Source organism: Doryrhamphus excisus, chromosome 14 (genome assembly GCF_030265055.1).
Source record: "Doryrhamphus excisus isolate RoL2022-K1 chromosome 14, RoL_Dexc_1.0, whole genome shotgun sequence".
Lineage (NCBI taxonomy): Eukaryota > Metazoa > Chordata > Actinopteri > Syngnathiformes > Syngnathidae > Doryrhamphus > Doryrhamphus excisus.
The window spans coordinates 18,577,501-18,602,921 of NC_080479.1; the positions used below are offsets into that span (position 1 = coordinate 18,577,501).

The following is a 25,421-nucleotide window of genomic DNA, read 5'->3' on the forward strand; positions in this document are numbered from 1 at the left end:
AGGAATGGAACATGTTTCCTTGCTGAGATATGCCTGACGGCTTGTTTATGGCATGATGCCCAACCACCAGAACAGAAAGGATGAAAAGAAGCAATAAGAAAATGTGACTGTTAGGAATGGAACATGTTCCCCTGTTGTAAAAAAGTGCTAAGATATGCCTTACGGCTTGTTTATGACATGATGCCCAACCACCAGGACACAAAGGATGAAAAGAAGCGATGGATAAACATGTGACTGTTAGGAATGGAACATGTTCCTTTGTTGTAAATAAGTGCTGAGATATGCCTGGTGGCTTGTTTATGGCATGATGTCCCACCACCAGAACAGAAAGGATGAAAAGAAGCAATAGGAGAACATGTGACTGTTGGGAATGGAACATGTTCCCCTGTTGTAAATAAGTGCTGAAATATGCCTGACTGCTTGTTCATGGCATGATGTCCCACCACCAGGACAGAAAGGGTGAATAGAAGCAATGAGAATACATGTACTGTTAGGAATGGAAAATGTTCCCCTGTTGTATATAAGTGCTGAGATATGCCTGACTGCTTGTTTATGACATGATGTCCCACCACCAGGACACAAAGGATGAAAAGAAGCGATGGATAAACATGTGACTGTTAGGAATGGAACATGTTCCCTTGTTGTAAATAAGTGCTGAGATATGCCTGGTGGCTTGTTTATGGCATGATGTCCCACCACCAGGACACAAAGGATGAAAAGAAGCGATGGACAAACATGTGACTGTTAGGAATGGAACATGTTCCCTTGTTGTAAATAAGTGCTGACATATGCCTGGTGGCTTGTTTATGGCATGATGTCCCACCACCAGAACAGAAAGGATGAAAAGAAGCAATAGGAGAACATGTGACTGTTGGGAATGGAACATGTTCCCCTGTTGTAAACAAGTGCTGAGATATGCCTGAAGGTTTGTTTATGGCATGCTGTCCCACCACCAGGACACAAAGGATGAAAAGAAGCGATGGATAAACGTGACTGTTAGGAATGGAACATGTTCCCCTTGTTGTAAATAAGTGCTGACATATGCCTGACTGCTTGTTTATGGCATGATGTCCCACCACCAGGACACAAAGGGTGAAAGGAAGCGATGGATAAACATGTGACTGTTAGGAATGGAACATGTTCCCTTGTTGTAAATAAGTGCTGAGATATGCCTGATGTCTTGTTTATGGCATGATGTCCCACCACCAGGACACAAAGGATGAAAAGAAGCGATGGACAAACATGTGACTGTTAGGAATGGAACATGTTCCCTTGTTGTAAATAAGTGCTGAGATATGCCTGGTGGCTTGTTTATGGCATGATGTCCCACCACCAGAACAGAAAGGATGAAAAGAAGCAATAGGAGAACATGTGACTGTTGGGAATGGAACATGTTCCCCTGTTGTAAATAAATGCTGAGATATGCCTGACTGCTTGTTTATGACATGATGTCCCACCACCAGGACACAAAGGGTGAAAAGAAGCGATGGATAAACATGTGACTGTTAGGAATGGAACATGTTCCCCTGTTGTAAATAAGTGCTGAGATATACCTGAAGGCTTGTTTATGGCATGATGTCCCACCACCTGGACACAAAGGGTGAAAAGAAGAAATGGGAAAACATGACGGATGACAAAGCTGTCTGTCAGGAATTTTTTCCTATTTTGTCAAGACGCAGTCCGGGCGTGAATGAGACATTTTGGGAGTCATCACATTTAATACAACCCCCCCGCCCCCCCCCACCCCACATGTCTCTGTATTTGTGCATGATTGATGCATTAAAAAAGACGACACTCTCTCAGAGGGGGGAAACCTGCAATCTCAAAGAAATATTTATTTCCCCCCGCTGTGAAGCACTTCATCTCAGCTCTTCACTAAATTGCCCCCCCCCCCCAGTGCCAAACGTCTAAAAGGATGCGCTTTGAAAAGGCGAGTCTTTACTTGAGTTGCTTTTGTTGTTCCCGGTTAATATTTCATGCGCTTGTTTCAATATTTATGGCGGCGTTTGGCAGCTAGCGTGGGCGGCATCTACGCGCGCCGTCGTCGGTGCATTTTAATGGCGGCGTCCTCATGAATGAGACATGAGCTTTACCTTCCACACCGCGGCGTCGTCTCCATTGACGCGTCGTGCAGTCACAACGTCGCACCATGATGATCAGAGCCACCCGTCAACGCCTCATAGGTGACTGACACCCACCCCCCTGTGGGGGGGCGTGTGGGGGGGTAACCCAATTGTGTATTGACACACACATTATGTAAACATACACAAATCATCCATCCAGTCATACAACAATGATATAAACCTCTGTCTATCCACTCGTGTACATGCTAGAGTGAAGACGTGTTTGTCCATTCATGCACATAAACACACACACGGTGTACCTACCAAAATATCTTGGTCTATTCATACATGAAGAAATGTGTTAATGTCCGGATATCCTTTCACACACATACACACACCTAAATGTCTATCCATTCACACATATGTATGTATTCAACATGAACATCAATTTGCTAACACACGATACACAAACGCCTGTCACAAACGTTCATTCACATACAAATATAATACAAATATATATTTGTATATATATATATACAAATGGCTCCGTCTGTTCAAACACATTAACATCTGTTTGTCCATTCACACACAACATAAACACCTTTCCATCCTATCCATGCATAAGGTAGATGTCTGTCCATTCACACATTTGCTTTTCAATATGTATCCGTTTATGGCCTGCCAGTCTATTCATGTCTCTGTTCAAACATATGATGATGATTATTATTATTATTATGCTTATGATGATCACAATGATTATGATTACTATGGCCAATATGATTATGATTATCATAATAAGACGTAATAATAACCATTATTATATGATAATTATGATAATTATGATAATTATGATAATTATGATAATTATGATAATTATGATAATTATGATAATTATGATAATTATGGTTATTATGATTATTACGATTATTATGATGATTATTATTCTTATTCTTATGATGTTTATGATTATTATGATTATTATGATTATTATGATGATTATGATTATGATCATTATGATGATTATGATGATGATTATGATCATTATGATCATTATGATCATTATGATTATTATGATTATTATGATTATGGTGATCATTATGATTATGATGATGATGTTTATTCTTATGATGTTTATGATTATTATGATGATTATGATTAATAATCATTATGATCATTATGGTTATTGTGATTATGGTGATCATTATGATTATGATGATGATGGCGATTATTCTTATAATGTTTATGATTATTATGATTATGGTGATCATTATGATTATGATGATGGTGATTATTCTTATGATGTTTATGATTATTATGATGATTATGATTATGATCATTATGATTATTACAATTATTATGATTATGATGATGATGATTATTATGATTATGATGATTACGATGCTTATTATGATTATTATTATGATTATTATGTTCATTATTACTATTATGATTATGATAATTATGGTAATTCTGATTATAGGGATTATAGTGATTATGATGATTATGATCTCGCCCAAACTCAGCTGGGATAGGCTCCAGCATACCCCAACCCTAGTGAGGATAAGCGGCATAGAAAATGGATGGATTTATAATAATAATAATAACCATGTTTTGTACGTATAGTATGAAGTCACCAAAGGCCCCAACAAGGCCAGACATGCACGACACCGCAGGCAAACATGGCTGCCGTTTCCGAGAACTTTGCTATTTTGCCTGGATCAGGATCAGGACCGCAACAGATTCAGTGCGATCCCATCCAGAAATGGGATGTTAGCGTGTATTAAGTCTATCAAGGTGAATAATGATTGACTCTCATGTGTCATCACAGCAGTTTACTAACCATTATGGCGCCGGGTCATGTGATCAATTCATCATGTTTTCCAAAAGACTTTGTGGGCTCGCCGGGTGGAAGTGCGGATTAAATAAAAGCGTGCCGACTTAATGAGCAACCGAGAAAGAAAGAACTTTGCTTTGCTGCCAATGAATGCTCGTCATTCCGAGCGCTTTTGACGGCGGCGCTTATTAAAGGTGGCGCCCAGCGTGACAGCCATATTGTTAAGAATTAATTCCGCTAATGCTAAGCACCGGTGGCGCGCCGCACTTTTGACACAAATGGTCATTCGGTGTGGGGAAAGAAAAGGGAAATCGTCTCCTACCGTTTCCTGCTCAAGGAACTCAACACACAAACTTCTGCTCCACTGAGTGGAAAAAGATCGAAAATGGCCGACCTATGTAGCGGAAAGTACAATACTACAATACACAGTACTCGCAGTACTCTCTCTACTGTACTTCCTTACACCGACAGCCGTATGGGCCCGTCACAGCTTATAGCAGTGGCTTTCTTGTTGCCATGGCGACCCATCACTGTCTATTGTACTGTTCTCTAATATACACACAGCGCAATGTATGTCCTTTCACGCAATGGAAACTACAATAGAAAAAAACATCTTTCCACTCACACACACACATTAACACCTGTCTGTCCATTCGCACACATACACATTCTGTAGAAGAACGTAAACATACTCCTATGTCTGTCCATTCACATACCATAAACACGTCGGTCTATTCTATAAGGACGTTGTATACCTTAAAGGTGTTTGTCCCGTCTCATACGTGTTTACGTAAACATCTGTCTGTCCATTCACATACCATAAACACGTCGGTCTATTCTATAAGGACGTCGTATACCTTAAAGGTGTTTGTCCTGTCTCATATGTGTTTACGTAAACATCTGTCTGTCCATTCACATACCCGGCATGCTGTACATATACCATAAACACGTCGGTCTATTCACACGCAGTACATATTTAAACACGTCTGTCCATTCACATACACACATAGTACACATTTAAACGTGTCTGTCCTTTCACACACACGTACAATGTCTGTCCATTCACATATATGTCTGTCCATTCACATACACACATAGTACACATTTAAACGTGTCTGTCCTTTCACACACGCGTCGATTGTCTGTCTGTTCACACGCAGTACACATTTAAACATGTCTGTCCATTCACATACACACATAGTACACATTTAAACATGTCTGTCCATTCACATACACACATAGTACACATTTAAACGTGTCTGTCTTTTCACACGCACGTACAATGTCTGTACATTCACACGCCGTCTGTCCATTCACATACACACATAGTACACATTTAAACGTGTCTGTCCTTTCACACGCACGTACAATGTCTGTACATTCACAAGCAGTACTCATTTAATTGTGTGTGTCTTTTCACACGCATGTACAATATCTGTCTATTTACACACAGTACATATTTAAACATGTTTGTCCATTCACATACAGACACAGTACACATTTAAACATGTCTGTCCTTTCACACATGCGTAGATTGTCTGTCTATTCACACGCAGTACACATTTAAACATGTCTGTCCATTCACATACACACATAGTACACATTTAAATGTGTCTGTCCTTTCACACACATGTACAACGTCTGTCTATTCACACACAGTACATATTTAAACATGTCTGTCCATTCACATACACACATAGTACACATTTAAACATTTCTGTCCTTTTACACACACACACGTACAATGTCTGTCTATTCACACACAGTACATATTTAAACATGTGTGTCCATTCACATACACACATAGTACACATTTAAACATGTCTGTCCATTCACATACACACATAGTACACATTTAAACGTGTCTGTCCTTTCACACATGCGCACAATGTCTGTCCATTCACATATAGTACATATTTAAATGTGTGTGTCTTTTCACACGCACATACAATGTCTGTCCATTCACACGCAGTCTGTCCATTCACATACACGCATAGTACACATTTAAACGTGTCTGTCCTTTCACATACACGCATAGTACACATTTAAACGTGTCTGTCCTTTCACATACACGCATAGTACACATTTAAACGTGTCTGTCCTTTCACACACACATACAATGTCTGTCCATTCACACACAGTACATATTTAAACATGTCTGTCCATTCACATATAGTACATATTTAATTGTGTGTGTCTTTTCACACACACATACAATGTCTGTCCATTCACGTACGTATCGAATAAAGAACAAGTTGAAATATCTTGTCCAGCAAACATTGCGGAGTAAAAAAAAAAATCTTGCATTGTTTGACTCGACGTGAGTCCATAATTATCCAAAGTTGAAAGAAATGAACGTGTGAGCGGTCGGGGGACAAAAAAGGAAGACATGAATAATTCACATTTTCTCTTATGAATGTCATCACATTCGTTATGCTGATTGGAATTGGCCGTGCGACTTGACTCTAATCCCAATCTAATGACTAATTACACGCTTGCTGCCTGATTGGACACGCCCCCCCGCCCCCCCCGCCCCCCCGGACGCAGACAATCTCATTCCCTCTGATGGCCGACACCTTTCATCTCACACCTTTGCACTGCTATGTGTATGTGTGTGTATGTGTGTGTGTATGTGTTTGTGTGTTTGTGTGTGTTTGTGTGTGTTGCAATCAAAGCATGATCCATCACGGCGTGTCAGGAACAAATGAGAAGGTTTCCTGCTGCTTCTCCATCGCTAAAATATCAAACAACAAGCGTTCATATCAGACGAGATGTTACTTCCCCCGAACACACCTGCTGTAGCAGAGAGGAAGAAGACGTAGCAAGAGGTATCCGTGTTGGCAACATGAAGGAAATAGCGACAAATCTACCACATTTTTTTGGATTTATTTATTGATTTATTGTTTTGAAGGCGGTTTTGAAGTTCGAGTGGTTAGCCCGCAGACCTCACAGCTAGGAGACCAGGGTTCAATTCCACCCTCGGCCATCTCTGTGTGGAGTTTGCATGTTCTCCCCGTGCATGCGTGGGTTTTTTCCGGGTACTCCGGTTTCTTCCCACATTCCAAAAACATGCTAGGTTAATTAGCCACTCCAAATTGTCCATAGGTATGAATGTGAGTGTGAATGGTTGTTTGTCTATATGTGCCCTGTGATTGGCTGGCCACCAGTCCAGAGTGTACCCCGCCTCTCGCCCGAATGACAGCTGGGATAGGCTCCAGCACCCAAGCGACCCTCGTGAGGAAAAGCGGTAGAAAATGAATGAATGAATGAATGTTTCACATCAGGATTGGGAATAATGGGCAAAAACCCACAAAAAGTGCACTTCCACGAACACACCTGCTGTACCAGAGAAGAAGAAAACGTGCCAAGAGGTATCCGTGTGTAGTAAAATGAAGTAAATAGCGACAAATCTACCACATTTTTTGGATTTATTGTACGTTTTGAAGGCGGTTTTGAAGGTCGAGTGGTTAGCACGCAGACCTCACAGCTAGGAGACCAGGGTTCAATTCCACCGTCGGCCATCTCTGTGTGGAGTTTGCATGTTCTCCCCGTGCATGCGTGGGTTTTCACATCCGGGTACTCCGGTTTCCTCCCACATTCCAAAAACATGCTAGGTTAATTAGCCACTCCAAATTGTCCATAGGTATGAATGTGAGTGTGAATGGTTGTTTGTCTATATGTGCCTTGTGATTGGCTGGCCACCAAAGTCCCACCTCTCGCCCGAAAACAGCCGGGATAGGCTCCAGCACCCCCTTGACCCTCGTGAGGAAAAGCGTAAAAAAATGAATGAATGAATGTTTCACATCAGGATTGGGAATGATGGGCAAAAACCCACAAAAATTGCCCTTCCCCGAACACACCTGTGTACCAGAGAAGAAGAAAACGTGCCAAGAGGTATCCGTGTGAAGTAAAATGAAGTAAATAGCGACAAATCTACCACATTTTTTTAAATTTATTGTACGTTTTGAAGGCGGCACGGCGGTCGAGTGGTTAGCGCGCAGACCTCACAGCTAGGAGACCAGGGTTCAATTCCACCGTCGGCCATCTCTGTGTGGAGTTTGCATGTTCTCCCCGTGCATGCGTGGGTTTTCTCCGGGTACTCCGGTTTCCTCCCACATTCCAAAAACATGCTAGGTTAATTAGCCACTCCAAATTGTCCATAGGTATGAATGTGAGTGTGAATGGTTGTTTGTCTATATGTGCCCTGTGATTGGCTGGCCACCAGTCCAGGGTGTACCCCGCCTCTCGCCCCAAGACAGCTGGGATAGGCTCCAGCACCCCCTTGACCCTTGTGAGGAAAAGCGTCAAAAAATGAATGAATGAATGTTTCACATCAGGATTGGGAATGATGGGCAAAAACCCACAAAAATTGCCCTTCCCCGAACACACCTGCTGTACCAGGGAAGAAGAAGATGTAGCAAGAGGTATCCGTGTTGGCAACATGAAGGAAATAGCGACAAATCTACCACATTTTTTGGATTTATTGTACGTTTTGACGGCGGTTTTGAAGGTCGAGGGGTTAGCGCGCAGACCTCACAGCTAGGAGACCAGGGTTCAATTCCACCCTCGGCCATCTCTGTGTGGAGTTTGCATGTTCTCCCCGTGCATGCGTGGGTTTTTTCCGGGTACTCCGGTTTCTTCCCACATTCCAAAAAACATGCTAGGTTAATTAGCCACTCCAAATTGTCCATAGGTATGAATGTGAGTGTGAATGGTTGTTTGTCTACATGTGCCCTGTGATTGGCTGGCCACCGCCCGAAAACAGCTGGGATAGGCTCCAGCACCTCCCTTGACCCTCGTGAGGAAAAGCGTCAAAAAATGAATGAAAGAATGTTTCACATCAGGATTGGGAATAATGGGCAAAAACCCACAAAAATTGCCCTTCCCCGAACACACCTGCTGTACCAGAGAAGAAGAAGATGTGCCAAGAGGTATCCGTGTGAAGTAAAATGAAGTAAATAGCGACAAATCTACCACATTTTTTAAAATTTATTGTATGTTTTGAAGGCGGCACAGCGGTCGAGAGGTTAGCGCGCAGACCTCACAGCTAGGAGACCAGGGTTCAATTCCACCCTCGGCCATCTCTGTGTGGAGTTTGCATGTTCTCCCCGTGCATGCGTGGGTTTTTTCCGGGTACTCCGGTTTCTTCCCACATTCCAAAAAACATGCTAGGTTAATTAGCCACTCCAAATTGTCCATAGGTATGAATGTGAGTGTGAATGGTTGTTTGTCTACATGTGCCCTGTGATTGGCTGGCCACCGCCCGAAAACAGCTGGGATAGGCTCCAGCACCTCCCTTGACCCTCGTGAGGAAAAGCGTCAAAAAATGAATGAAAGAATGTTTCACATCAGGATTGGGAATAATGGGCAAAAACCCACAAAAATTGCCCTTCCCCGAACACACCTGCTGTACCAGAGAAGAAGAAGATGTGCCAAGAGGTATCCGTGTGAAGTAAAATGAAGTAAATAGCGACAAATCTACCACATTTTTTAAAATTTATTGTATGTTTTGAAGGCGGCACAGCGGTCGAGAGGTTAGCGCGCAGACCTCACAGCGAGGAGACCAGGGTTCAATTCCACCATCGGCCATCTCTGTGTGGAGTTTGCATGTTCTCCCCGTGCATGCGTGGGTTTTCTCCGGGTACTCCGGTTTCCTCCCACATTCCAAAAAACATGCTAGGTTAATTAGCGACTCCAAATTGTCCATAGGTATGATTGTGAGTGTGAATGGTTGTTTGTCTATATGTGCCCTGTGATTGGCTGGCCACCAGTCCAGGGAGGAAAAGTGGTAGAAAATGAATGAATGAATGTTTCAGGATTGGGAATGATGGGCAAAATACCCACAAAAAAACACCTGCTGTACCAGAGAAGAAGAAGACGTGCCAAGAGGTATCCGTGTGAAGTAAAATGAAGTAAATAGCGACAAATCTACCACATTTTTTGGGATTTATTGTACGTTTTGAAGAACCTAATGTGAAAGGATGTGTCTCGTATCACGCCGCCATCTTGCGGCGTATTTGTCATAAAAATAAAAGCACAGGCAACACAATGGAGGTAAATGTTGTTAAATGTTTGGAAGCGCTAGCTTAGTGACACGGCGTGATGGGTTGTGTTGCTGCGTGTTGAAATGTCATCCCAATTAGTGGAGACGCTCGTTAATGAAGGAGAAAAATCCAAGTTGAGTTGCGGCGTTTGCGTGTGGCGTGAGGAATGCGTGGATGTCAGAAGGTCCAGTTGCCATGAAGACAACATCTTCTCTGCCTTTTGTCGGAGCTGTCAGGAGGTGAGGGTGGGGGAGGTGGAGGTGTGGGGGGGGGGGGGGGGTGCCATTTCCCATTTCTCGCCTTTGTCTTGTTTTCCCGCCGCTCTAATAGCCGCTATTAGATGGAGACTTGAATTATCCCCGATGATGATGATGATGATGGGGCGGCCGTGATGTTTAGCGGTGGCGCTAATGGCCGCTTTGCATGCACGACTTAACGACCCCGTGCAATTAAAGCGTCCATCCATCACCGATGTTTCGCCGGACCGCGCTAGTCGAGAAAGTCACATTTCAATGAAATTGGCTTGTAAATAAACAAATAAAAATGGCGGCTCCATCTAAGACGCCATCATGGCGTTGAATGCTGACGGTTTTCTCACTTTCATTTTTACTCGTTTCATCAAACCTTTCATTTTCTTTTCGGCTTTTCTTTCATTGGTTGTCAACACCGTGGGCGGGACTTAAAGTATGAGGGAGCATTAAGGCGGTATTGGAAACATTTTGAAAATTTGGACAATAAAGGTGGAAATTTACTGAAAGAAAGTCATACGTTGACGAGAAAAAAACATTGTAAAAATTATCGTAAATTTGCAAGAATAAAGTCGTAAATTTACAGAAACAAAAACGTAGTAAGTTTAGTAAACAGTAAAATATATACGTATATATATATTTTTTGACCAAATTTACTATGTTTTATCTTATCAATGTACAACTTTATTGTCAAAAATTTATGACTTTATTTGAACAATTTTAATTTAATTTAATTTAATTTAATTTAATTTAATTTAATTTAATTTAATTTAATTTAATTTAATTTAATTTAATTTAATTTAATTTAATTTAATTTAATTTTATTTTATTTTATTTTATTTTATTTTATTTTATTTTATTTTATTTTATTTTATTTTATTTTATTTTATTTTATTTTATTTTATTTTATTTTATTTTATTTTATTTTATTTAAAAAAAATTTAATTTATTTTTATTTATTTATCAATGTACAACTTTTTCTCATAAATTTGCGACTTTATTCTCTCTTTCATTGGTTGTCCACACCGTGGGCGGGACTTAAAGTATGAGGGAGCGTTAAGGTGGCATTGGAAACATTTTGGAGATTTTGACACTAAAGGTGGAAATTTACGGAAAGAAAGTCATACGTTGACGAGAAAAAAACATGGTAAAAATTATCGTAAATTTGCAAGAATAAAGTCGTAAATTTACAGAAACAAAAACGTAGTAAGTTTAGTAAACAGTAAAATATATAAATATATATATATTTTTTAAACCAAATTTACTATTTTTTATCTTATCAATGTACGGCTTTATTCTCACAAATTTACGATTTTATTTTATTTTTTATTTTTTAAATTTTTTTTATTTATTCAAACAAATGTAATATGTTTTATCTTATCAATGTACAACTTTTTCTCATAAATTTGCGACTTTATTCTCTCTTTCATTGGTTGTCCATACCGTGGGCGGGACTAAAGGTGGAAATTTACGGAAAGAAAGTCATACGCTGACGAGAAAAAAAATCGTAAAAATTATCGTAAAATTTATCGTAAAATTTATCGTAAAATTTATCATAAAATTTATCGTAAAATTGATCATAACATTTATCGTAAAATTTATCATAAAATTTATCATAAAATTTATCGTACAAATTATCGTAAAAGATTATCATAAAAATTATCATAAAAATTTTCGTTAATTATCGTAAATTTATTTATATTAAGAATAAAGTCATAAATTTACAGAAACAAAAACGTAGTAAATTTGGTAGGATACATTTACATTTTTACCAAATTTACTATGTTTTATCTTATCAATGTACGGCTTTATTTTCACAAATTTACGACTTTATTCTCACAAATTTACTACGTTTTATCTTATCTATGTACAACTTTTTCCTCATAAATTTGCGACTTTATTCTCTCTTTCATTGGTTGTCCATACTGTGGGCGGGACTAAAGGTGGAAATTTATGGAAAGAAAGTCATACTTTGACGAGAAAAACAAATCGTAAAAATTATTGTAAAAATTATCGTAAATTTTATCGTAAATTTATTTATATTAAGAATAAAGTCGTAAATTTACAGAAACAAAAACGTAGTAAATTTGGTAGGATACATTTACATTTTTACCAAATTTACTATGTTTCATCTTATCAATGTACGGCTTTATTTTCACAAATTTACGACTTTATTTGAACAATTTTACTACGTTTTATCTTATCAATGTACAACTTTTTCTCATAAATTTGCGACTTTATTCTCTCTTTCATTGGTTGTCCATACCGTGGGCGGGACTAAAGGTGGAAATTTACGGAAAGAAAGTCATACTTTGACGAGAAAAAAAAAATCGTAAAAATTATTGTAAAAATTATTGTAAAAATTATCGTAAATTTTATCGTAAATTTATTTATATTAAGAATAAAGTCGTAAATTTACAGAAACAAAAACGTAGTAAATTTGGTAGGATACATTTACATTTTTACCAAATTTACTATGTTTTATCTTATCAATGTACGGCTTTATTCTTACAAATTTACGACTTTATTCTCACAAATTTACTACGTTTTATCTTATCTATGTACAACTTTTTCCTCATAAATTTGCGACTTTATTCTCTCAAATTTACGACTTTTTGGACTACATTTTTTTCCCGTCAATGTGTGACATTTTTCTTTCTTGTAAACGTATGCCTTTATGAAAGATGAGCTATACACCTGCAATTAACGGTGTAATTCTATACTAAATCCCATAATGCATTGCTGCACTGCTCGTTAAATAGTACTAAATAGTCGTTACTATTACATGCTTGATGTTAAATAATTAGCTTTTTGTTGGTGGACGTATGTTCATGTATTTTATTTATTTACGTCATGTTAATTGTGTGAAGAGGCGGCACGGTGGATGAGTGGTTTACTCATTTTTTGCTGGTTAACTCCTCCTCCATGTATTAACCAATTCAGACCAATCTAACATCAACATGTTGATCGCACTCGGGGCGGATGTGCTCCCAATTCAGACCATTTTCTGTGCCAATTTTCATATTGAAAATGAACGGCATGAGCACCGTCATGGCGTCAGATGACCAAAAATACGTATATATAACGCTCGTTGATTTAGTAGACATTTTGTGTGAATTCTGAAAAGCTAAAGCCAAACTGAAATGCTTTAAAAAGGTCCGAAAATGGAAAATTAGAATGAACATAAAAGTCGTTTGGAAGCTGAAGCTGGACTGAAATGCTGTGGAAAAAACGTAATGCATAATGCATATCATGTCTTTTAGAAGGAACCAATAACAGAATGTTCAACATAACCAAGTATTCTACCAGCTGGTGTTGGAGTGTGATGAAGATGAACTGATCTGAAACCAGTTTGGGCGTGATGAGGATCAAACTACAAAGAGTTTGAATCCAAAGAAGTCCAAGATGTCCCCAGTGAAGAAACTTGTTATGAGTGTAACGTTTTCTCCTCCAGTGGGCACGTCCCCCCCCCCCACCCCCCCCACCCCCGCAGCCGCAAAACTGATCTGACGTCTCCAAATTGCGTGGCGATGAAACCATATTACGCCGTTCACATTCCACTCCTGCTCCTGGGGGAAATTTGGTTTCAGGCCATTACTCTTCATCAGCAGGGGAAGGGAGGGGGACGGGGGGGGAGGGGGGGCGTAGATCAGGCCTTCTTCTTCTTGCTGCAGCAATTGTCCTCCGTGCCCCCCCCCCTCCCCCCCATACTCTCGCAGCACACAAAAAGCCAGCAGAGCTCGCTGCAATCTTCGGCGAACCTTAAACGCCACTTGCGTTGGGATTTCATCAGCACGCCGACGTTTGACTCCCTCCAAAGAAACGTTTATGGGCGCTTGCGTCATGGCCGCGCTCAAAGTCCTTTCCAGGTCTTTTCTCTGCTTTCTGAACGTGAGGTGGGGCAGAGTCCTACCCTGCCCCACCTCACGTTCTGCCTAGCAATAGTGCAATACTGACTTGGAAGTCATTTAATTAACAGTAGCCTTGAAATCATCGACAACAGTGATTCCCAAAATGTGGATCGCGGCCCATTGGTGGGCTGTGGTGCTACTGCAGGTGGGCCATGAAAGGTCATAAAATATATGATTTATTTTTGCAATTATTATTATTATTATTATTATTAACAATAATAATAATAGCATTAATAATAATAGTAATTAATAGTTATGATTATCATTATTATATTGCCATTATATTATTATTATTATTGTTACTATAGTAATAATAATAGTAATAATAATAATTTTAACATATTAATATATTTAATAATAATATATTAATAAATATTATTATTATTGTAATATTATTATTATTTACCCTTGCCAGATCTCCATGTCCATCCTCTGTTATATGAGGCGGTGGAGACCTGGCGCCCAAGTTGCCATGGAACATTGTGGAATTTTATATTTTATATTTTATATTATTACTACTACTATTATTATTACTATTATCATTATTAACAATAATAATAATAATAGTGTAGTTATGATTATTATTATTAAATTACCATTATTATTATTATTGTTACTATAACAATAATAATAATATTTATAATATAATAATATATTTAATAATAATTTTAATAAATATTATATAATAATAATAATAATAACAATATTTATAAGATAGTAATATATTTTATAATAATATTTAATAAATATTATTATAAATATTATATAATAATAATAATATTTATAATATAGTAATATATTTAATAATAATATTTAATAAATATTATTATTATTATTATTTACACCTGCCAGATCTCCATGTCCATCCTCTGTTATATGAGGCGGTGGAGACCTGGAGCCCAAGTCGCCATGGAACATTATGGACTGTTTCAGACATGCATATAGAAATTGAATACATAAGAAATAATCATAAGAAGAAATTATGGAAGGAAAATCCCACGTACGTGCACGCACTGTTGGGCTAACGACTAGAAAAAAGTAATTACCAACAGTAGTTAGTGGTTAGTACTTTCCCATAAAAGTAATTGAATTAGCAAGAGAATGTCTCCTTCATAAATGTAATGATCTCCCAGGGAACGTAGCTACAGTATGAATGTATGAATGTATGAATGTATGAATGTATGAATGTATGAATGTATGAATGTATGAATGTATGAATGTATGAATGTATGAATGTATGAATGTATGAATGAGTGTGTGCTTTACAATACATCAGTATGTTTAAAGGACCGGCATCATCATTTCATATTTAGAGTGGACATACTGGAGGTGTTTTGGTTTTACAATAACCCCGCCTCCTTACGCCAATCATCTTCTCTGCAGGCTCCGTGTAGCACCCCCCCCCAAATGACAGCCTCGGCTGGCCTCACGCGGTTCTATTCATTCATTCATTCATTTTCTACCGCTTTTTCCTCACAAGGGTCGCGGGGGGGTGCTGGAGCCCATCCCAGCTGTCTTCGGGCGAGAGGCGGGGTACACCCTGGACTGGTGGCCAGCCAATCACAGGGCACCTACAGACAAACAACCATTCACACTCACATTCATACCTATGGACAATTTGGAGTGGCTAATTAACCTAGCATGTTTTTGGAATGTGGGAGGAAACCGGAGTACCCGGAAAAGAAAACCCACGCATGCACGGGGAGAACATGCAAACTCCACACAGAGATGGCCGAGGGTGGAATTGAACCCTGGTCTCCTAGATGTGAGGTCTGCGCGCTAACCACTCGACCGCCGTGCCGCCTTCAAAACGTACAATAAATTAAAAAAAATGTGGTAGATTTGTCGCTATTTACTTCATTTTACTTCACACGGATACCTCTTGGCACGTCTTCTTCTTCTCTGGTACAGCAGGTGTTTTTTTGTGGGTCTTTGCCCATCATTCCCAATCCTGATGTGAAACATTCATTCATTCATTCATTTTCTACCGCTTTTCCTCCCTGGACTGGTGGCCAGCCAATCACAGGGCACATATAGACAAACAACCATTCACACTCACATTCATACCTATGGACAATTTGGAGTGGCTAATTAACCTAGCATGTTTTTGGAATGTGGGAGGAAACCGGAGAACCCGGAAAAGAAAACCCACGCATGCACGGGGAGAACATGCAAACTCCACACAGAGATGGCCGAGGGTGGGAATTGAACCCTGGTCTCCTAGCTGTGAGGTCTGCGCACTAACCACTAGACCGCCGTGCCGCCCCACGCGGTTCTAATCCTCCACAAAACTGCCAGGGGTCACACGGGGAACCCGGGGTCGGCCGGGCCGATGATCTCCGCGTCTTCCCGTGTCGCACCTCCCACGCCGGCGCCGCTGTGAGCATGAATCATACCTGTCAATCCCTCTCCGCCGCCGCCCCCACTTTGCTACCACCCCCCCCCCCCCCCCCCTGCCGTGCAGCCAGGCCGTGTTTGTTTATATTGATCTGTAGCATATGTGGCACAGCTGCAGCCAGGCCGGGGGGGGGGGGGGATGTGGATGGGGTGGGGGGGCGTGTTCACGCTTTTGCCTTGGCAACGCAACACTTGGCGATCCTCACGCACTCCAACAACCAATCAGAGCGGACAATGGGGCAGCAAATCAAGTGGAATGTTCGCACGGGAACGCCAAATAAAGCTTTGCATCGGAATCGGATGCTCCTTCATTTTGTTGCATTGGGAAGTCAATCAGGCTGGAGAGGATAAACAAACCTGTGGTTAATAACGTGTGTGTGTGTGTGTGTGTGTGTGTGTGTGTGTGTGTCAATCAGATCCCAAATATTATGAATAAGTGCAGGAAGTGGGGCAAGGTGCAGCATCTGGCAGCCATTAGAGGTCATTAATTGGCGTTAACGGGCGTTTACGCTGTTGAAGGGTAATTAGCAAGCAGCGCTGGCAGGTAGCTGCTAGATCAGGCCAGCTCGTGAAATCCCATACAAGACGTCTATCGGAAAATGCATTTTTGAAGATATGAATTCATTAATTAAAGATGAATGATTGAGCGGCGTGTTTGTTGTTGTTGTTGTCGTTGTTAGCCGCGTGCAGCATTGTTACCGCAAGCTGTTTCTAATATTTTGACCCTCTTAAGCACCCGAAAGAAAACATTAGAAGCATTGAAAAGTGAACATTGTTGGCTTTGAAAAGGCTTATTTTGGGTGGAGATCTTGTATGTGGGACTAATAAGGTGACTAAGTTTACATATTGAGCTCCTACATCCTACTTCCTACATCCTACATCCTACATCCTACATCCTACTTCCTACATCCTACATCCTACATCCCACATCCTACATCCCGCATCCCGCATCCCGCATCCTGCATCCCACATCCTACAGCCTACATCCTACAGCCTACATCCTACAGCCTACATCCTACATCCCACATCCTACATCACACATCCTACATCCTGCATCCTACATCCCACATCCTACATCCTACATCCCACATCCTACATCCCGCATCCCGCATCCCGCATCCTGCATCCCACATCCTACAGCCTACATCCTACATCCCACATCCTACATCCCACATCCTACATCACACATCCTACATCCTGCATCCTACATCCCACATCCTACATCCTGCATCCTACATCCCACATCCCACATCCCACATCCTACATCACACATCCTACATCCCACATCCCACATCCCACATCCTACATCACACATCCTACATCCTACATCCTGCATCCTACATCCCACATCCTACATCCTACAACCTACATCCTACATCTCACATCCCACATCCTACATCCTACAACCTACATCCTACATCTCACATCCCACATCCTACATCCTACATCCTACATCCTACATCCTATATCCCACATCCCACATCCTACATCCTTCATCCCACATCCTACATCCCACATCCTACAACCTACATCCTACATCCTACATCCCACATCCCACATCCTCCATCCCACATCCCACATCCTACATCTTACATCCTATATCCTACAGCCCACATCCTACTGCCTACATCCTACATCCTACATCCCACATCCTACATCCTACATCCTACACCCTACATCCCACATCCCACATCCTACATCTCACATCCTACATCCTACAGCCTACAGCCTACATCCTACATCCCACATCCCACATCCTCCATCCTCCATCCTCCATCCTCCATCACACATCCCACATCCTACATCCCACATCCTACTGCCTACATCCTACATCCCACATCCTACTGCCTACATCCTACATCCTACATCCTACATCCCACATGCAACATCCTACTGCCTACATCCTACATCCTACATCCTACATCCCACATCCTACAGCCCACAGCCTACATCCTACATCCTACATCCTACATCCTACATCCCACATCCTACATCCCACATCCTACATCCTACATCCTACATCCTACATCCCACATCCTACATCCTACATCCTACATCCTACATCCCACATCCTACAGCCTACATCCCACATCCTACATCCCACATCCCACATCCCACATCCCACATTCTACATCCTGTCAAGTTCATCATGTACGTTCCTTTCTAGCTCCCAAGAGAGCTAGCCTGGCTAATAAATGTAAACGTGATGTATGATAAAGTGTCTGATATGCAGTAGCTTCCATAAAAATATATTTGAGTGAGCGCTGATTGAATAAGCAGCAGGGATGGAGCGCCGCATGGAATTCAGTGCAAGGAAAATGAGAGCGGAATATTAAACGGGAGAAGCGCTCGTCACGTCGGCTCTTGCGAGAAGATTCTTGACTCGGCTGAGACCTCCAAACAAAAACCTGCTGCGAGAAAAGTTCAACACCTTCAAGCAATCCAATTCTCAAAATTGTCTTTTTCACAGTAGGGCCTTAAATACACAAAATCACTCCTGTCATATAGAGGATCTTTGATTTGTTTGTTTGTTTGATTATTATTGTAATGGTAATGGTTTAATTTCATTTGAACATGCATCAGATTACAATTGAATGCATCCCATAATCAGTTCCCAGTTCCACATGTCCAAAAGGAGTAGGAAGAAGCAAAGCTCATTAAATCAGTAACTGTTACATTTGTTCACGTCCTGCTTTCCTCATATAGTTAAAGTTTTTATTTTATTTTTTTATCCAAATATATTAAAATTAAAATTAAAATTAAAATTAAAATTAAAATTAAAATTAAAATTAAAATTAAAATTAAAATTAAAATTAAAATTAAAATTAAAATTAAAATTAAAATTAAAATTAAAATTAAAATTAAAATTAAAATTAAAATTAAAATTATTTAAAAATTAAAATTAAAATTAAAATTAAAATTAAAATTAAAATTAAAATTAAAATTAAAATTAAAATTAAAATTAAAATTTAAAAATAATATGCATTTTAATGTGCAGCAGCAGATTAAAAATTAAAATTAAAATTAAAATTAAAATTGAAATTGAAATTGAAATTGAAATTGAAATTAAAATTAAAATTAAAATTAAAATTAAAATTAAAATTAAAATTAAAATTAAAATTAAAATTAAAATTAAAATTAAAATTAAAATTAGAATTTGAATTTGAATTTGAATTTGAATTTGAATTTGAATTTGAATTTAAATTTAAATTTAAATTTAAATTTAAATTATATAATGGAAAATTATATTTTGATGTAAGAAATGCACTGTAATGTTTCATATATTTGCCCAAATAAATAAAAAAAAAACAAACCTCTGCATCAAATCCAGTCTATGTCGCTATCAATGATATGCTTGTTTTTGATATCGTGCTTAAAAGATATATGGATATTTTAAAAAATCTTGATATACATCAGCCAGCCCTAATTGTCTGTTATTAAACTGAACTTGTGTACCTAACGAGGAGTCCTAAGAGTGTGTATCGCGTGCTAGATGCGGCCGTGTACTGTATAATGGCGCCCGTTGACGCCGTCATGGTGGCCATGCTGTAAGTTAACAAACAAGCCGAGCCTCGAAGGTGTTGTCCTAATGCGGCCATCAAACGCAGCGTGGCGGGGAAGTTAATGCACAAGTCAACGCTTCTCTTGTTAGGGCTTAAATGCGCGATTAATTTCTCCCGTTGAGTGAAATAAACTGCCTTGCTGTGCCTGTCACGCACGTTGATAGATATGAATTAAAAAAAAATAATAATGCATTAGCGTCAAGAGACTGGAGGCTGCATTGCTTTTATTTTGAAGGTCCCTGAGGCTGGAAGCCTTGTTAAATGTTTATACGGTTACAGCCCCAGTCTTCACTTCCTGTGCCTAATCTGGGTTGTTTGTTTGCATTGTATTGTATTGTAATTGTAATTGTATTGGTTGAACTGAAGATTGAACATTACATTGAACTTTTTCTATGTTTATTTTAAAAAGTCAATGTAATCTTCTATTTCAGCAGCTATTTTCTATTTTTTATCAGATTGTTTACATTTTAATAACCCTTTGCCCGCATATTTGGCTTTGTCTTTTGTCTAAACTCTTTGTTATCTTTAAAAAGACTGCAACAATACCTCTTTCTACATATTATATTAACCCTTAGATGCATGAGTGACTGTGGACCCTACACTCTTCCTTAAGTGGCTCAAAAATGACCCATACTAGAATCAATGCCTTTTTATGCCAATTTTGCCATTTTGGTTAGGAATAATCACTTGTACGATATTTAGTATTTATATTTAGAAGTTGATGAGTTGATAAGAATCAAAGGTTCCTATTGGATTCCATAGAAAATGCATGCAGGTCATTTTTGACCCACTTATGGAAGGTGGGGTAGTAACACAAAAACACAAATTTCTTAAAATGTATAAAATGTAAGTTAAAAATGTGAACAGCATGATATCAAAAACATGTTTTTTGAGGAATACCTAGAATATGAAATGATAAAAAAATTTCATTCCAAAGATATTTCAAGAAAACAACCTGACCGGGTCATTTTTGACCCACTTATGGAAGGTTGGGGTAGTAACGCAAAAACTAAAATTTCTTAAAATGTATAAAAGTTAAGCTAAAAATGTGAATGGCATGATATCAAAAACGTGTTTTTTGAGGAATACCTGGAATATGAAATGATAAAAAATTTTAATTCCAAAGATATTTCAAGAAAACAACCTGACCGGGTCATTTTTGACCCACTTATGGAAAGTTGGGGTAGTAACACAAAAACTAAAATTTCTTAAAATTTATAAAATATAAGTTAAAAATGTGAATGGCATGATATCAAAAACATGTTTTTTTGAGGAATACCTGGAATATGAAATGATAAAAAAATTTAATTACAAAGATATTTCAAGAAAACAACCTGACCGGGTCATTTTTGACCCACTTATGCATCTAAGGGTTAAAGACAACCCTTTCTTTATTAGTGCTACTTTCTTGGCTAATTAGTTGGGGGGGGGGGGTTCTACTGTCTAATATTGAGGTCTGCTGCATCCTTTTTCGACTTTTACTTCAGTTTAATAAGCCGGATATGCTTCTTTACACTTTCCTTTCCATATTAAAGCTACATACCGTTCAAAATGAAGCTAAATTCCTCAGATTTCAAGCCGATTACATCTATAATAAACACTACTGCGCCGCATGCTAATGTGCCCAAGGGAGAGTGGGAAATCATTTTAAAATAAAGCAAAGTAGTGATGGCAAGTCTGTCCGTAATTTGCACAAATCCCCCAGGCAGGCAGGCAGGCAGACTGGATGCAATTGGAAGCAAATAAATACAATTCTACACTGTAAACAAAACAAAGCATGTAAAAAAAAAAAAAAAAAAGATGAATGATTGAGAAATGAATATTGTGTCGAGGCAATCTTCCTGTTTTGATGAGCTTTGCAGCCTTTTCTTGGCCACAGTACAATTTATGTTGTGTTATGTTTAATATTGTTAAAGAGTCAATGTTGACTTTTGACCAACTTTACTGAAACAATAAATTATTTAACAGAATGTACAGCACCATAGTAGACGGTTGAAAGGTAAGACCTTCCATTATTTCAGCTAGAACTTGCCCATTTACTAAAATAAGTAAAAAAAAATTAACATTTACTGCATTATTATGTAGAGCTTGGTTGGAAAACAGATGCTTGTTATAAGCCCCGCCCAACCAGCCTGCAATTGGTAGACACGACAGCAATCTTGTTTCTGATTGGATATACCCACTGCTAGCGCTAAGATAGCGTTGGGGGCGTTTCAGAGCAAAGTACAATAAAACTGTATTTTATCTTCGCTGATAAGTCTTTGTCACATCATCTACTTTTAATATTTACTCCATTATTTACAGTAACTTGGCTTAAAAGCTAAAATAATGGCTACAACTCCGCACTGCCCCCAATCCTGCAATTGGTAGACATGACAGCAATCTTGTTTCTGATTGGACATAACCACTGCTTAGCGGAAACCCGCTAAGCTAGCGTTGGGGGCGTTTCAGAGCAAAGTACAATAAAACTGTATTTTCTCTTCGCTGATAAGTCTTTGTCACACCATCTAATTTTAATATTTACTCCATTATTTACAGTAACTTGGCTTAAAAGCTAAAATAATGGCTACAACTCCGTACTGCCCCCAATCCTGCAATTGGTAGACATGGCAACAATCTTGTTTCTGATTGGACATAACAACTGCTTAGCGGAAACCCGCTAAGCTAGCGTTGGGGGCGTTTCAGAGCAAAGTACAATAAAACTGTATTTTCTCTTCGCTGATAAGTCTTTGTCACACCATCTAATTTTAATATTTACTCCATTATTTACAGTAACTTGGCTTAAAAGCTAAAATGATGGCTACAACTCCGCACAGCCCCCAATCCTGCAATTCGTAGACATGACAGCAATCTTGTTTCTGATTGGACATAACCACTGCTTAGCGGAAACCCGCTAAGCTAGCGTTGGGGGCGTTTCAGAGCAAAGTACAATAAAACTGTATTTTCTCTTCGCTGGTACGTCTTTGTCACACCATCTACTTTTAATATTTACTCCATTATTTACAGTAACTTGGCTTAAAAGCTAAGATAATGCCTCCAACTCCGTACTGCCCCCAATCCTGCAATTGGTAGACATGACAGCAATCTTGTTTCTGATTGGACATAACCACTGCTTAGCGGAAACCCGCTAAGCTAGCGTTGGGGGCGTTTCAGAGCAAAGTACAATAAAACTGTATTTTCTCTTCGCTGATAAGTCTTTGTCACATCATCTACTTTTAATATTTACTCCATTATTTACAGTAACTTGGCTTAAAAGCTAAAATAATGGCTACAACTCCGCACAGCCCCCAAAACCGGGCGATTGGTGGACACGGCAGCTATTTCTTGTTTCTGATTGGACGAAACTGTTGTTTACGTGGAACCCGGAAGTAGCGCTACGCTGGCCGTGGGCGGAAAAATTAAAGAGCAAAGTACAATAAAACTCGTTTTCTTCGCTGGGAAGTCCTCGCCGCTTTTTACCCGCACCATCTACTTTCTTTGAAACAAACAACAAACACGAAGAGTGTAAGTATAACCGCGAATTTATTGGATAAACGGAAAACTCCACTGGAGTGTTTCATTTGAAATGATGGTGATTAACAGCTGTGTGAGGGATGCACAGAGCAGGAAGTCAAGCATCCAATAAAGTAATTAGCGGTACGTTCCGCAGTTTGGCTACGATGTCAATCAATCAATCTGTATTATTATTATTTATGGGAAGACATTTTTGTCGCACAGTTGTTCAGCAAGTCTATGATTTCTATGGCAGTCTTTTGTGGGTTGTTGTCATGCTAAAAGACCCACACATGGCCCATCTTCAGGAGGTTTTTATCCAAGATCCTATGGTACATGGCCGTGTTCATCAATGCTGTGATGACTTCCTGTACCCTGAGCAGAGAAACAACCTCCCAGCAAAAATGGTTCCATCATTGTCAAATCACTGAGTCCAGTTTGGCCCACCTCCTAAAGTAGGCTTTGGGTTTTGGCCCCCTACATTAGTCCAGTTCACCCTCACGTAGGTCTACCATCTGCCACAGCTCTTTGGTCTTGCCCGTAGTCTTTTGTCCACACAATGAATTGAGATTGGGAGTCAATTCCTGGTTTGTGTAGGTCTACAACCTAATATACTTCCACAGCTCTTTGGTCTTGCCCATGGTGATGGAGAGATTTGAACGGAAGCAAGCATTTATGTGATGGGTGTCTTTTATCCACAAAACGGGTCCAGTCTTGTGCAGGTTTACAATCTGAGATACTTCCACAACTCTTTGGTCTTGCCCATGGTGATGGAGAGGTTTGACCGGAAGAAAGCGTTTATGTGACGGGTGTCTTTTATCCACAGAATGGATTGAGATAAGAAATATGTTCCAACCTTGTGCAGGTTTACAATCTGAGATACATTTACAGCTCTTTGGTCTTGCCCATGGTGATGGAGAGATTTGAATGGAAGCGAGCGTTTATGTGAAAGGTGTCTTTTATCCACAGAATGGGTTGAGATGAGAAATCTGTTCCAGTCTTGTCTTGTGCAGTTTTACAATCTGAGATACTTCTACAGCTCTTTGGTCTTGCCCATAGTGATGGAGAAATTTGAACGGAAGTGAGCGTTTCTGTGAAAGGTGTCTTTTATCTACAGAATGGGTTGAGATAAGAAATCTGTTCCAGTCTTGTGCAAGTTTACAATCTGAGATACTTCTATAGCTCTTTGGTCTTGCCCATAGTGATGGAGAAATTTGAACGGAAGCGAGCGTTTCTGTGAAAGGTGTCTTTTATCCACAGAATGGGTTGAGATGAGAAATCTGTTCCAGTCTTGTGCAGGTTTACAATCTGAGATACTTCTACAGCTCTTTGGTCTTGCCCATGGTGGTGGGGAGGTTTGAATTGAAGAGAGCATTTGTGTGACAGGTGTCTTTTATCCACAGAATGGGTTGAGAAAAGAAAACTGTTCCAACCTTGTGCAGGTTTACAATCTGAGATACTTCTACAGCTCTTTGGTCTTGCCCATGGTGATGGAGAGGTTTGACCGGAAGAAAGCGTTTATGTGACGGGTGTCTTTTATCCACAGAATGGATTGAGATAAGAAATATGTTCCAACCTTGTGCAGGTTTACAATCTGAGATACGTTTACAGCTCTTTGGTCTTGCCCATGGTGATGGAGAGATTTGAATGGAAGTGAGCGTTTATGTGAAAGGTGTCTTTTAGCCACAGAATGGGTTGAGATAATAAATCTGTTCCAGTCTTGTGCAGTTTTACAATCTGAGATACTTCTACAGCTCTTTGGTCTTGCCCATGGTGATGGAGAGATTTGAACGAAAGAGAGCGTTTATGTGACAGGTGTCTTTTATCCACAGAATGAGTTGAGATAAGAAATCTGTTCCAGTCTTGTGC

The 25,421-nt window shown here is 39.4% G+C and overlaps 1 protein-coding gene across 2 annotated transcripts in view; it reads left to right on the forward strand.

Moving 5' to 3' along the window:
• Positions 1–25,421, forward strand: part of triqk (triple QxxK/R motif containing) — an 83,696-nt gene that overhangs the window by 43,074 nt on the left and 15,201 nt on the right. The window contains exon 1 of one of the 2 annotated variants that reach the window (XM_058047901.1): positions 23,397–23,564. The exons of the other annotated variant lie outside the window; for it this stretch is intronic. The gene's annotated coding sequence lies outside the window, so the exon portion shown is untranslated. Of the gene's footprint in view, positions 1–23,396; positions 23,565–25,421 lie in introns of those variants that run through there. 2 annotated transcript variants of the gene reach the window in all.